This window comes from Saccoglossus kowalevskii, chromosome 8, assembly GCF_978046115.1.
Source record: "Saccoglossus kowalevskii chromosome 8, keSacKowa6.1, whole genome shotgun sequence".
NCBI lineage: Eukaryota > Metazoa > Hemichordata > Enteropneusta > Harrimaniidae > Saccoglossus > Saccoglossus kowalevskii.
In genome coordinates this window covers 18,826,538-18,839,145 of record NC_140648.1, presented here as the reverse complement: position 1 = coordinate 18,839,145, position 12,608 = coordinate 18,826,538, and the positions used below count along the sequence as shown (strand labels likewise).

At 40.0% G+C, this 12,608-nt stretch overlaps 1 long non-coding RNA gene across 1 annotated transcript; it reads left to right on the top strand.

Annotated features, from left to right (window-relative positions):
- The first annotated feature begins 432 nt into the window (after positions 1-432).
- LOC144349433 (uncharacterized) lies at positions 433-1,944 on the top strand. Its single transcript, XR_013419942.1, has 2 exons — positions 433-519; positions 1,907-1,944. It is a non-coding gene; the product is annotated as an uncharacterized LOC144349433 (long non-coding RNA).
- The last annotated feature ends 10,664 nt before the right edge of the window (positions 1,945-12,608 follow it).

Here is a 12,608-nt window from a genome sequence, read left to right as displayed (position 1 = left end):
GTCTGACTATTTTGTTTATTTACGATAATTTAAACAACAACAGTAATGCTTGACTGTCAACAAGATCAACCAGCAGTCACTGTATATATACTTTCCACGTTACATCAAACAACAGTTCCAGAATTCACAAACTGGGTGGCCCTCTGACTTGGTAAAAGTCGCCCTGCTCCCGTGGCCCCGACTTTCGCCCAGCAACAGCCTACAAACCTATATCAAACACTCACATACCTACCTTATTAAATCAGTTGTTTATGACCACTACCAAATTCAAGTCACCAATCCAACTGCGAACGTAAAACAACCAGAAAAGCCACCGCTTTCAAATTCTGAAACATCAGCAGCAACAAACAAATTTATCACTACTTTATTTAAATGGAAATCAATGATTGGTCAATCTCTAAATGTAAATTAAATTGTCGTCTGCCAACCGATTCCCGCCAAAATGGACACTGGGTTTTCACTCTTACACGTCCAGCATGCACCATGCCGCTTGATGACGTGTCGTCAGAATACCGTAAGGTAAGGTGAAAACTGCCAGGATAGACAGTGGATTTATAGTCAAATACGGCTGTTGACAAGAGCTGGCATTAAAGCGTTGTCAGTATGTTCAAATCGTCCGTGAACAGGCGGGTGATATGCTCAGAGTTTTAACGGGGTTCACGTATGAACACTTATCTTTTGATCGCAACACGTATCCATGCACCGTGCGGGTCAAAGTACAGCTGAGCCTTACATTTATACATGTTTTCCCCCCATCGAAACAACACACCAACAAACGAAAACGCAAGGAATTGGTTGGCTGCATCATTTCCATGTGCCTGTATGGCGAGTCCTTCGATTGACTGTTCTATTAACTATACCAATGTTGACATTTGGATGTTGGCACACTTGTGTTATCGAACTCATGTTTATATCCAGCCAATTCGCATAGTTTTTCAGCTGGGGGGAAAAAGAATTCTGCCGTGCGATATAGGAATTGACGACGTGTACTGATTGTTTATCGTACATGCTACCAAAATATTTGCTATTGTAGCACAGTATACTTTATATACTCATATCTGAATATAAACAGAAGTTACACGTGTACAAATAACATTTTATTGTTGAATGATTTGCCCTCGAATATTTCACAACAAATTCGTTGCCTCCACCATTCTCACACAACGTTTAATGCGAGTTGAACATAAACGTTACTTCATTATATGAACAGTTTGTACACACTTGTTATAATAGCACTTCATTTGAATAAAAAACGTGTAAGTGCGATTGGTACTACCATGTTCGCATAGCCCAATGAAGGCCAACAACACGGCGATGTCAAGTGAGAAGTGTCGCTCCGATTGGCCAACTATTTATACAAATCTATGTTAATGATAATATTGTGTATGGGAATGTGTTCATCTCATGGAAGCTAAAACATAGCTAACTTGTCGTTTCATAGATTCAACACTCAATCTAATACCCTTCGAACCTAAGGTTTGCCAAACGATAGGAAGTGATGACGCTGACAGGTTATTAAAGAGAATTATGATGTTTTGTTGAAAATGACATTAAAACTCTACACATGTATTCCATATTGTAATACTGTCTTGGGTTTTGCTTTTAACATTTGTATTGCATTGCTGTTTCATTGTATTATTTCTAGAGACTTTAGTTGTGTTAATTTTTATTGAATCTGAATTAATTAATGATACAATCACCTTATTGGCCATCATTAATACTGGTATTTTTGTTTGTGACAGAAATGTATATATTCTCTGAACGTTTGAAAGGTTTTACAGCAAAAAAGTATTTTGAAAAAACAACAACATTGCATATTACGTTCCTTGATTTTCTAACTGCAAAAATTCGTAATACATACATGATTGTATTCTGTATGGATGTTAATCTTTATTTACATCACTAGGAGCAGATATGAGAAGATGAAACAAATCATATTACAAATAGTCGAGATGAAAGATAGAAGCCAGTCATAATACCAAGGGCTGACATGAGAGAGGTAAGTCACTCGTATTACCAATGACGGACATGGGAAAATGAAGCCAATCCAATTACCGACACGAAAGAAAGGGCTGAGACGATAGAAATGAGCCAATCATATTACCAAGAGTTGACATGAGATAAATGAGCCAATCATATTACCAATGACAGACACATGAGAAAGTAGTCAATCATATTACCAAGAGCTGACATGAAAAAGGAAATCAACCATATTACCAATGACAGACTTGAGAGGAAGGAGCCAATCATATTACCAATGACAGACTTGAGAGGAAGGAGCCAATCATATTACCAATGACAGAAATGAGAGGAAGGAGCCAATCATATTACCAATGACAGAAATGAGAGGAAGGAGCCAATCATATTACCAATGACAGACATGAGAGAAAGGAGCCAATCATATTACCAATGACAGACATGAGAGAAAGGAGCCAATCGTATTACCAATGACAGACATGAGAGAAAGGAGCCAATCATATTACCAATGACAGACTTGAGAGGAAGGAGCCAATCATATTACCAATGACAGACATGAGAGAAAGGAGCCAATCATATTACCAATGACAGACTTGAGAGGAAGGAGCCAATCATATTACCAATGACAGAAATGAGAGGAAGGAGCCAATCATATTACCAATGACAGACTTGAGAGGAAGGAGCCAATCATATTACCAATGACAGACATGAGAGAAAGGAGCCAATCATATTACCAATGACAGACATGAGAGAAAGGAGCCAATCATATTACCAATGACAGACATGAGAGAAAGGGGTCAATCATATTACCAATGACAGACTTGATAGAAATGAGTCAATCATATTACCAAGAGTTGACATGAGATAAATGAGTTAATCATATTACTATGACAGACATGAGAGGAAGGAGCCAATCATATTACCAATGAAAGACAGAGAAGGAGCCAATCATATTACCAATGACAGACATGAGAGGAAGGAGCCAATCATATTACCAATGACAGACTTGAGAGAAAGGAGCCAATCATATTACCAATGACAAACATGAGAGGAAGGAGCCAATCGTATTACCAATGACAGACACATGAGAAAGTAGTCAATCATATTACCAAGAGCTGACATGAAAAAGGAAATCAACCATATTACCAATGACAGACTTGAGAGGAAGGAGCCAATCATATTACCAATGACAGACTTGAGAGGAAGGAGCCAATCATATTACCAATGACAGAAATGAGAGGAAGGAGCCAATCATATTACCAATGACAGAAATGAGAGGAAGGAGCCAATCATATTACCAATGACAGACTTGAGAGGAAGGAGCCAATCATATTACCAATGACAGACATGAGAGAAAGGAGCCAATCATATTACCAATGACAGACATGAGAGAAAGGAGCCAATCGTATTACCAATGACAGACATGAGAGAAAGGAGCCAATCATATTACCAATGACAGACTTGAGAGGAAGGAGCCAATCATATTACCAATGACAGACATGAGAGAAAGGAGCCAATCATATTACCAATGACAGACTTGAGAGGAAGGAGCCAATCATATTACCAATGACAGAAATGAGAGGAAGGAGCCAATCATATTACCAATGACAGACTTGAGAGGAAGGAGCCAATCATATTACCAATGACAGACATGAGAGAAAGGAGCCAATCATATTACCAATGACAGACATGAGAGAAAGGAGCCAATCATATTACCAATGACAGACATGAGAGAAAGGGGTCAATCATATTACCAATGACAGACTTGATAGAAATGAGTCAATCATATTACCAAGAGTTGACATGAGATAAATGAGTTAATCATATTACTATGACAGACATGAGAGGAAGGAGCCAATCATATTACCAATGAAAGACAGAGAAGGAGCCAATCATATTACCAATGACAGACATGAGAGGAAGGAGCCAATCATATTACCAATGACAGACTTGAGAGAAAGGAGCCAATCATATTACCAATGACAAACATGAGAGGAAGGAGCCAATCGTATTACCAATGACAGACATGAGAGGAAGGAGCCAATCATATTACCAATGACAGACTTGAGAGAAAGGAGCCAATCGTATTACCAATGACAGACATGAGAGGAAGGAGCCAATCATATTACCAATGACAGACTTGAGAGAAAGGAGCCAATCATATTACCAATGACAAACATGAGAGGAAGGAGCCAATCGTATTACCAATGACAGACTTGAGAGGAAGGAGCCAATCATATTACCAATGACAGACATGAGAGGAAGGAGCCAATCATATTACCAATGACAGACTTGAGAGAAAGGAGCCAATCATATTACCAATGACAAACATGAGAGGAAGGAGCCAATCGTATTACCAATGACAGACATGAGAGGAAGGAGCCAATCATATTACCAATGACAGACTTGAGAGAAAGGAGCCAATCGTATTACCAATGACAGACATGAGAGGAAGGAGCCAATCATATTACCAATGACAGACTTGAGAGAAAGGAGCCAATCGTATTACCAATGACAGACATGAGAGGAAGGAGCCAATCGTATTACCAATGACAGACATGAGAGGAAGGAGCCAATCATATTACCAATGACAGACTTGAGAGAAAGGAGCCAATCATATTACCAATGACAAACATGAGAGGAAGGAGCCAATCATATTACCAATGACAGACATGAGAGGAAGGAGCCAATCATATTACCAATGACAGACTTGAGAGAAAGGAGCCAATCGTATTACCAATGACAGACATGAGAGGAAGGAGCCAATCGTATTACCAATGACAGACATGAGAGGAAGGAGCCAATCATATTACCAATGACAGACATGAGAAAATGGTGTCAATCATATTACCAATGACAGACATGAGAGAAAGGAGCCAATCATATTACCAATGACAGACTTGAGGGAAAGGAGCCAATCATAATACCGATGACAGACATGAGAGGAAGGAGCCAATCATACTACCAATGACAGACATGAGAGGAAGGAGCCAATCATACTACCAATGACAGACATGAGAGGAAGGAGCCAATCATATTAGCAATGACAGACATGAGAGGAAGGAGCCAATCATGTTAGCAATGACAGACATGAGAGGAAGCAGCCAATCATATTACCAATGACAGACATGAGAGGAAGGAGCCAATCATATTACCAATGACAGACATGAGAGGAAGGAGCCAATCATATTACCAATGACAGACATGACAGGAAGGAGCCAATCATATTACCAATGACAGACATGAGAGAAAGGAGCCAATCATATTACCAATGACAGAAATGAGAGGAAGGAACCAATCATATTACCAATGACAGAAATGAGAGGAAGGAGCCAATCATATTACCAATGACAGACTTGAGGGAAAGGAGCCAATCATAATACCGATGACAGACATGAGAGGAAGGAGCCAATCATACTACCAATGACAGACATGAGAGAAAGGAGCCAATCATATTACCAATGACAGACATGAGAGAAAGGGGTCAATCATATTACCAATGACAGACTTGATAGAAATGAGTCAATCATATTACCAAGAGTTGACATGAGATAAATGAGTTAATCATATTACTATGACAGACATGAGAGGAAGGAGCCAATCATATTACCAATGAAAGACAGAGAAGGAGCCAATCATATTACCAATGACAGACATGAGAGGAAGGAGCCAATCATATTACCAATGACAGACTTGAGAGAAAGGAGCCAATCATATTACCAATGACAAACATGAGAGGAAGGAGCCAATCGTATTACCAATGACAGACACATGAGAAAGTAGTCAATCATATTACCAAGAGCTGACATGAAAAAGGAAATCAACCATATTACCAATGACAGACTTGAGAGGAAGGAGCCAATCATATTACCAATGACAGACTTGAGAGGAAGGAGCCAATCATATTACCAATGACAGAAATGAGAGGAAGGAGCCAATCATATTACCAATGACAGAAATGAGAGGAAGGAGCCAATCATATTACCAATGACAGACTTGAGAGGAAGGAGCCAATCATATTACCAATGACAGACATGAGAGAAAGGAGCCAATCATATTACCAATGACAGACATGAGAGAAAGGAGCCAATCGTATTACCAATGACAGACATGAGAGAAAGGAGCCAATCATATTACCAATGACAGACTTGAGAGGAAGGAGCCAATCATATTACCAATGACAGACATGAGAGAAAGGAGCCAATCATATTACCAATGACAGACTTGAGAGGAAGGAGCCAATCATATTACCAATGACAGAAATGAGAGGAAGGAGCCAATCATATTACCAATGACAGACTTGAGAGGAAGGAGCCAATCATATTACCAATGACAGACATGAGAGAAAGGAGCCAATCATATTACCAATGACAGACATGAGAGGAAGGAGCCAATCATATTACCAATGACAGACATGAGAGGAAGGAGCCAATCATATTACCAATGACAGACTTGAGAGGAAGGAGCCAATCATATTACCAATGACAGACATGAGAGGAAGGAGCCAATCATATTACCAATGACAGAAATGAGAGGAAGGAGCCAATCATATTACCAATGAAAGACAGAGAAGGAGCCAATCATATTACCAATGACAGACATGAGAGGAAGGAGCCAATCATATTACCAATGACAGACTTGAGAGAAAGGAGCCAATCGTATTACCAATGACAGACATGAGAGGAAGGAGCCAATCGTATTACCAATGACAGACATGAGAGGAAGGAGCCAATCATATTACCAATGACAGACTTGAGAGAAAGGAGCCAATCATATTACCAATGACAAACATGAGAGGAAGGAGCCAATCATATTACCAATGACAGACATGAGAGGAAGGAGCCAATCATATTACCAATGACAGACTTGAGAGAAAGGAGCCAATCGTATTACCAATGACAGACATGAGAGGAAGGAGCCAATCGTATTACCAATGACAGACATGAGAGGAAGGAGCCAATCATATTACCAATGACAGACATGAGAAAATGGTGTCAATCATATTACCAATGACAGACATGAGAGAAAGGAGCCAATCATATTACCAATGACAGACTTGAGGGAAAGGAGCCAATCATAATACCGATGACAGACATGAGAGGAAGGAGCCAATCATACTACCAATGACAGACATGAGAGGAAGGAGCCAATCATACTACCAATGACAGACATGAGAGGAAGGAGCCAATCATATTAGCAATGACAGACATGAGAGGAAGGAGCCAATCATGTTAGCAATGACAGACATGAGAGGAAGCAGCCAATCATATTACCAATGACAGACATGAGAGGAAGGAGCCAATCATATTACCAATGACAGACATGAGAGGAAGGAGCCAATCATATTACCAATGACAGACATGACAGGAAGGAGCCAATCATATTACCAATGACAGACATGAGAGAAAGGAGCCAATCATATTACCAATGACAGAAATGAGAGGAAGGAACCAATCATATTACCAATGACAGAAATGAGAGGAAGGAGCCAATCATATTACCAATGACAGACTTGAGGGAAAGGAGCCAATCATAATACCGATGACAGACATGAGAGGAAGGAGCCAATCATACTACCAATGACAGACATGAGAGAAAGGAGCCAATCATATTACCAATGACAGACATGAGAGAAAGGGGTCAATCATATTACCAATGACAGACTTGATAGAAATGAGTCAATCATATTACCAAGAGTTGACATGAGATAAATGAGTTAATCATATTACTATGACAGACATGAGAGGAAGGAGCCAATCATATTACCAATGAAAGACAGAGAAGGAGCCAATCATATTACCAATGACAGACATGAGAGGAAGGAGCCAATCATATTACCAATGACAGACTTGAGAGAAAGGAGCCAATCATATTACCAATGACAAACATGAGAGGAAGGAGCCAATCGTATTACCAATGACAGACACATGAGAAAGTAGTCAATCATATTACCAAGAGCTGACATGAAAAAGGAAATCAACCATATTACCAATGACAGACTTGAGAGGAAGGAGCCAATCATATTACCAATGACAGACTTGAGAGGAAGGAGCCAATCATATTACCAATGACAGAAATGAGAGGAAGGAGCCAATCATATTACCAATGACAGAAATGAGAGGAAGGAGCCAATCATATTACCAATGACAGACTTGAGAGGAAGGAGCCAATCATATTACCAATGACAGACATGAGAGAAAGGAGCCAATCATATTACCAATGACAGACATGAGAGAAAGGAGCCAATCGTATTACCAATGACAGACATGAGAGAAAGGAGCCAATCATATTACCAATGACAGACTTGAGAGGAAGGAGCCAATCATATTACCAATGACAGACATGAGAGAAAGGAGCCAATCATATTACCAATGACAGACTTGAGAGGAAGGAGCCAATCATATTACCAATGACAGAAATGAGAGGAAGGAGCCAATCATATTACCAATGACAGACTTGAGAGGAAGGAGCCAATCATATTACCAATGACAGACATGAGAGAAAGGAGCCAATCATATTACCAATGACAGACATGAGAGGAAGGAGCCAATCATATTACCAATGACAGACATGAGAGGAAGGAGCCAATCATATTACCAATGACAGACTTGAGAGGAAGGAGCCAATCATATTACCAATGACAGACATGAGAGGAAGGAGCCAATCATATTACCAATGACAGAAATGAGAGGAAGGAGCCAATCATATTACCAATGAAAGACAGAGAAGGAGCCAATCATATTACCAATGACAGACATGAGAGGAAGGAGCCAATCATATTACCAATGACAGACTTGAGAGAAAGGAGCCAATCATATTACCAATGACAAACATGAGAGGAAGGAGCCAATCGTATTACCAATGACAGACATGAGAGGAAGGAGCCAATCATATTACCAATGACAGACTTGAGAGGAAGGAGCCAATCATATTACCAATGACAGACATGAGAGAAAGGAGCCAATCATATTACCAATGACAGACATGAGAGGAAGGAGCCAATCATATTACCAATGACAGACATGAGAGAAAGGAGCCAATCATATTACCAATGACAGACATGAGAGGAAGGAGCCAATCATATTACCAATGACAGACATGAGAGGAAGGAGCCAATCATATTACCAATGACAGACATGAGAGGAAGGAGCCAATCATATTACCAATGACAGACATGAGAGGAAGGAGCCAATCATATTACCAATGACAGACATGACAGGAAGGAGCCAATCATATTACCAATGACAGACTTGAGAGGAAAGAGCCAATCATATTACCAATGACAGACATGAGAGGAAGGAGCCAATCATATTACCAATGACAGACATGAGAGGAAGGAGCCAATCATATTACCAATGACAGACATGAGAGGAAGGAGCCAATCATATTACCAATGACAGACATGAGAGGAAGGAGCCAATCATATTACCAATGACAGACATGAGAGGAAGGAGCCAATCATATTACCAATGACAGACATGAGAGGAAGGAGCCAATCATATTACCAATGACAGACATGAGAGGAAGGAGCCAATCATATTACCAATGACAGAAATGAGAGGAAGGAGCCAATCATATTACCAATGACAGACTTGAGAGAAAGGAGCCAATCATATTACCAATGACAGACATGGGAAAATGAAGCCAATCCAATTACCGACACGAAAGAAAGGGCTGAGACGATAGAAATGAGCCAATCATATTACCAAGAGTTGACATGAGATAAATGAGCCAATCATATTACCAATGACAGACACATGAGAAAGTAGTCAATCATATTACCAAGAGCTGACATGAAAAAGGAAATCAACCATATTACCAATGACAGACTTGAGAGGAAGGAGCCAATCATATTACCAATGACAGACTTGAGAGGAAGGAGCCAATCATATTACCAATGACAGAAATGAGAGGAAGGAGCCAATCATATTACCAATGACAGAAATGAGAGGAAGGAGCCAATCATATTACCAATGACAGACATGAGAGAAAGGAGCCAATCATATTACCAATGACAGACATGAGAGAAAGGAGCCAATCGTATTACCAATGACAGACATGAGAGAAAGGAGCCAATCATATTACCAATGACAGACTTGAGAGGAAGGAGCCAATCATATTACCAATGACAGACATGAGAGAAAGGAGCCAATCGTATTACCAATGACAGACATGAGAGAAAGGAGCCAATCATATTACCAATGACAGACTTGAGAGGAAGGAGCCAATCATATTACCAATGACAGACATGAGAGAAAGGAGCCAATCATATTACCAATGACAGACTTGAGAGGAAGGAGCCAATCATATTACCAATGACAGAAATGAGAGGAAGGAGCCAATCATATTACCAATGACAGACTTGAGAGGAAGGAGCCAATCATATTACCAATGACAGACATGAGAGAAAGGAGCCAATCATATTACCAATGACAGACATGAGAGAAAGGAGCCAATCATATTACCAATGACAGACATGAGAGAAAGGGGTCAATCACATTACCAATGACAGACTTGATAGAAATGAGTCAATCATATTACCAAGAGTTGACATGAGATAAATGAGTTAATCATATTACTATGACAGACATGAGAGGAAGGAGCCAATCATATTACCAATGAAAGACAGAGAAGGAGCCAATCATATTACCAATGACAGACATGAGAGGAAGGAGCCAATCATATTACCAATGACAGACTTGAGAGAAAGGAGCCAATCATATTACCAATGACAAACATGAGAGGAAGGAGCCAATCGTATTACCAATGACAGACATGAGAGGAAGGAGCCAATCATATTACCAATGACAGACTTGAGAGAAAGGAGCCAATCGTATTACCAATGACAGACATGAGAGGAAGGAGCCAATCATATTACCAATGACAGACTTGAGAGAAAGGAGCCAATCATATTACCAATGACAAACATGAGAGGAAGGAGCCAATCGTATTACCAATGACAGACTTGAGAGGAAGGAGCCAATCATATTACCAATGACAGACATGAGAGGAAGGAGCCAATCATATTACCAATGACAGACTTGAGAGAAAGGAGCCAATCATATTACCAATGACAAACATGAGAGGAAGGAGCCAATCGTATTACCAATGACAGACATGAGAGGAAGGAGCCAATCATATTACCAATGACAGACTTGAGAGAAAGGAGCCAATCGTATTACCAATGACAGACATGAGAGGAAGGAGCCAATCATATTACCAATGACAGACATGAGAGGAAGGAGGCAATCATATTACCAATGACAGAAATGAGAGGAAGGAGCCAATCATATTACCAATGACAGACTTGAGAGGAAGGAGCCAATCATATTACCAATGACAGACATGAGAGGAAGGAGCCAATCATATTACCAATGACAGACATGAGAGGAAGGAGCCAATCATATTACCAATGACAGACATGAGAGGAAGGAGCCAATCATATTACCAATGACAGACATGAGAGGAAGGAGCCAATCATATTACCAATGACAGACATGAGAGAAAGGAGCCAATCATATTACCAATGACAGAAATGAGAGGAAGGAGCCAATCATATTACCAATGACAGACATGAGAGGAAGGAGCCAATCATATTACCAATGACAGACATGAGAGAAAGGAGCCAATCATATTACCAATGACAGAAATGAGAGGAAGGAACCAATCATATTACCAATGACAGAAATGAGAGGAAGGAGCCAATCATATTACCAATGACAGAAATGAGAGGAAGGAGCCAATCATATTACCAATGACAGACATGAGAGGAAGGAGCCAATCATATTACCAATGACAGACATGAGAGAAAGGAGCCAATCATATTACCAATGACAGACATGAGAGGAAGGAGCCAATCATATTACCAATGACAGACATGAGAGGAAGGAGCCAATCATATTACCAATGACAGACATGAGAGGAAGGAGCCAATCATATTACCAATGACAGACATGAGAGGAAGGAGCCAATCATATTACCAATGACAGACATGAGAGGAAGGAGCCAATCATATTACCAATGACAGACATGAGAGGAAGGAGCCAATCATATTACCAATGACAGACATGACAGGAAGGAGCCAATCATATTACCAATGACAGACTTGAGAGGAAAGAGCCAATCATATTACCAATGACAGACATGAGAGGAAGGAGCCAATCATATTACCAATGACAGACATGACAGGAAGGAGCCAATCATATTACCAATGACAGACATGACAGGAAGGAGCCAATCATATTACCAATGACAGACATGAGAGGAAGGAGCCAATCATATTACCAATGACAGACATGAGAGGAAGGAGCCAATCATATTACCAATGACAGACATGACAGGAAGGAGCCAATCATATTACCAATGACAGACATGAGAGGAAGGAGCCAATCATATTACCAATGACAGACATGAGAGGAAGGAGCCAATCATATTACCAATGACAGACATGAGAGGAAGGAGCCAATCATATTACCAATGACAGACATGAGAGAAAGGAGCCAATCATATTACCAATGACAGAAATGAGAGGAAGGAGCCATCATATTACCAATGACAGACATGAGAGGAAGGAGCCAATCATATTACCAATGACAGACATGAGAGAAAGGAGCCAATCATATTACCAATGA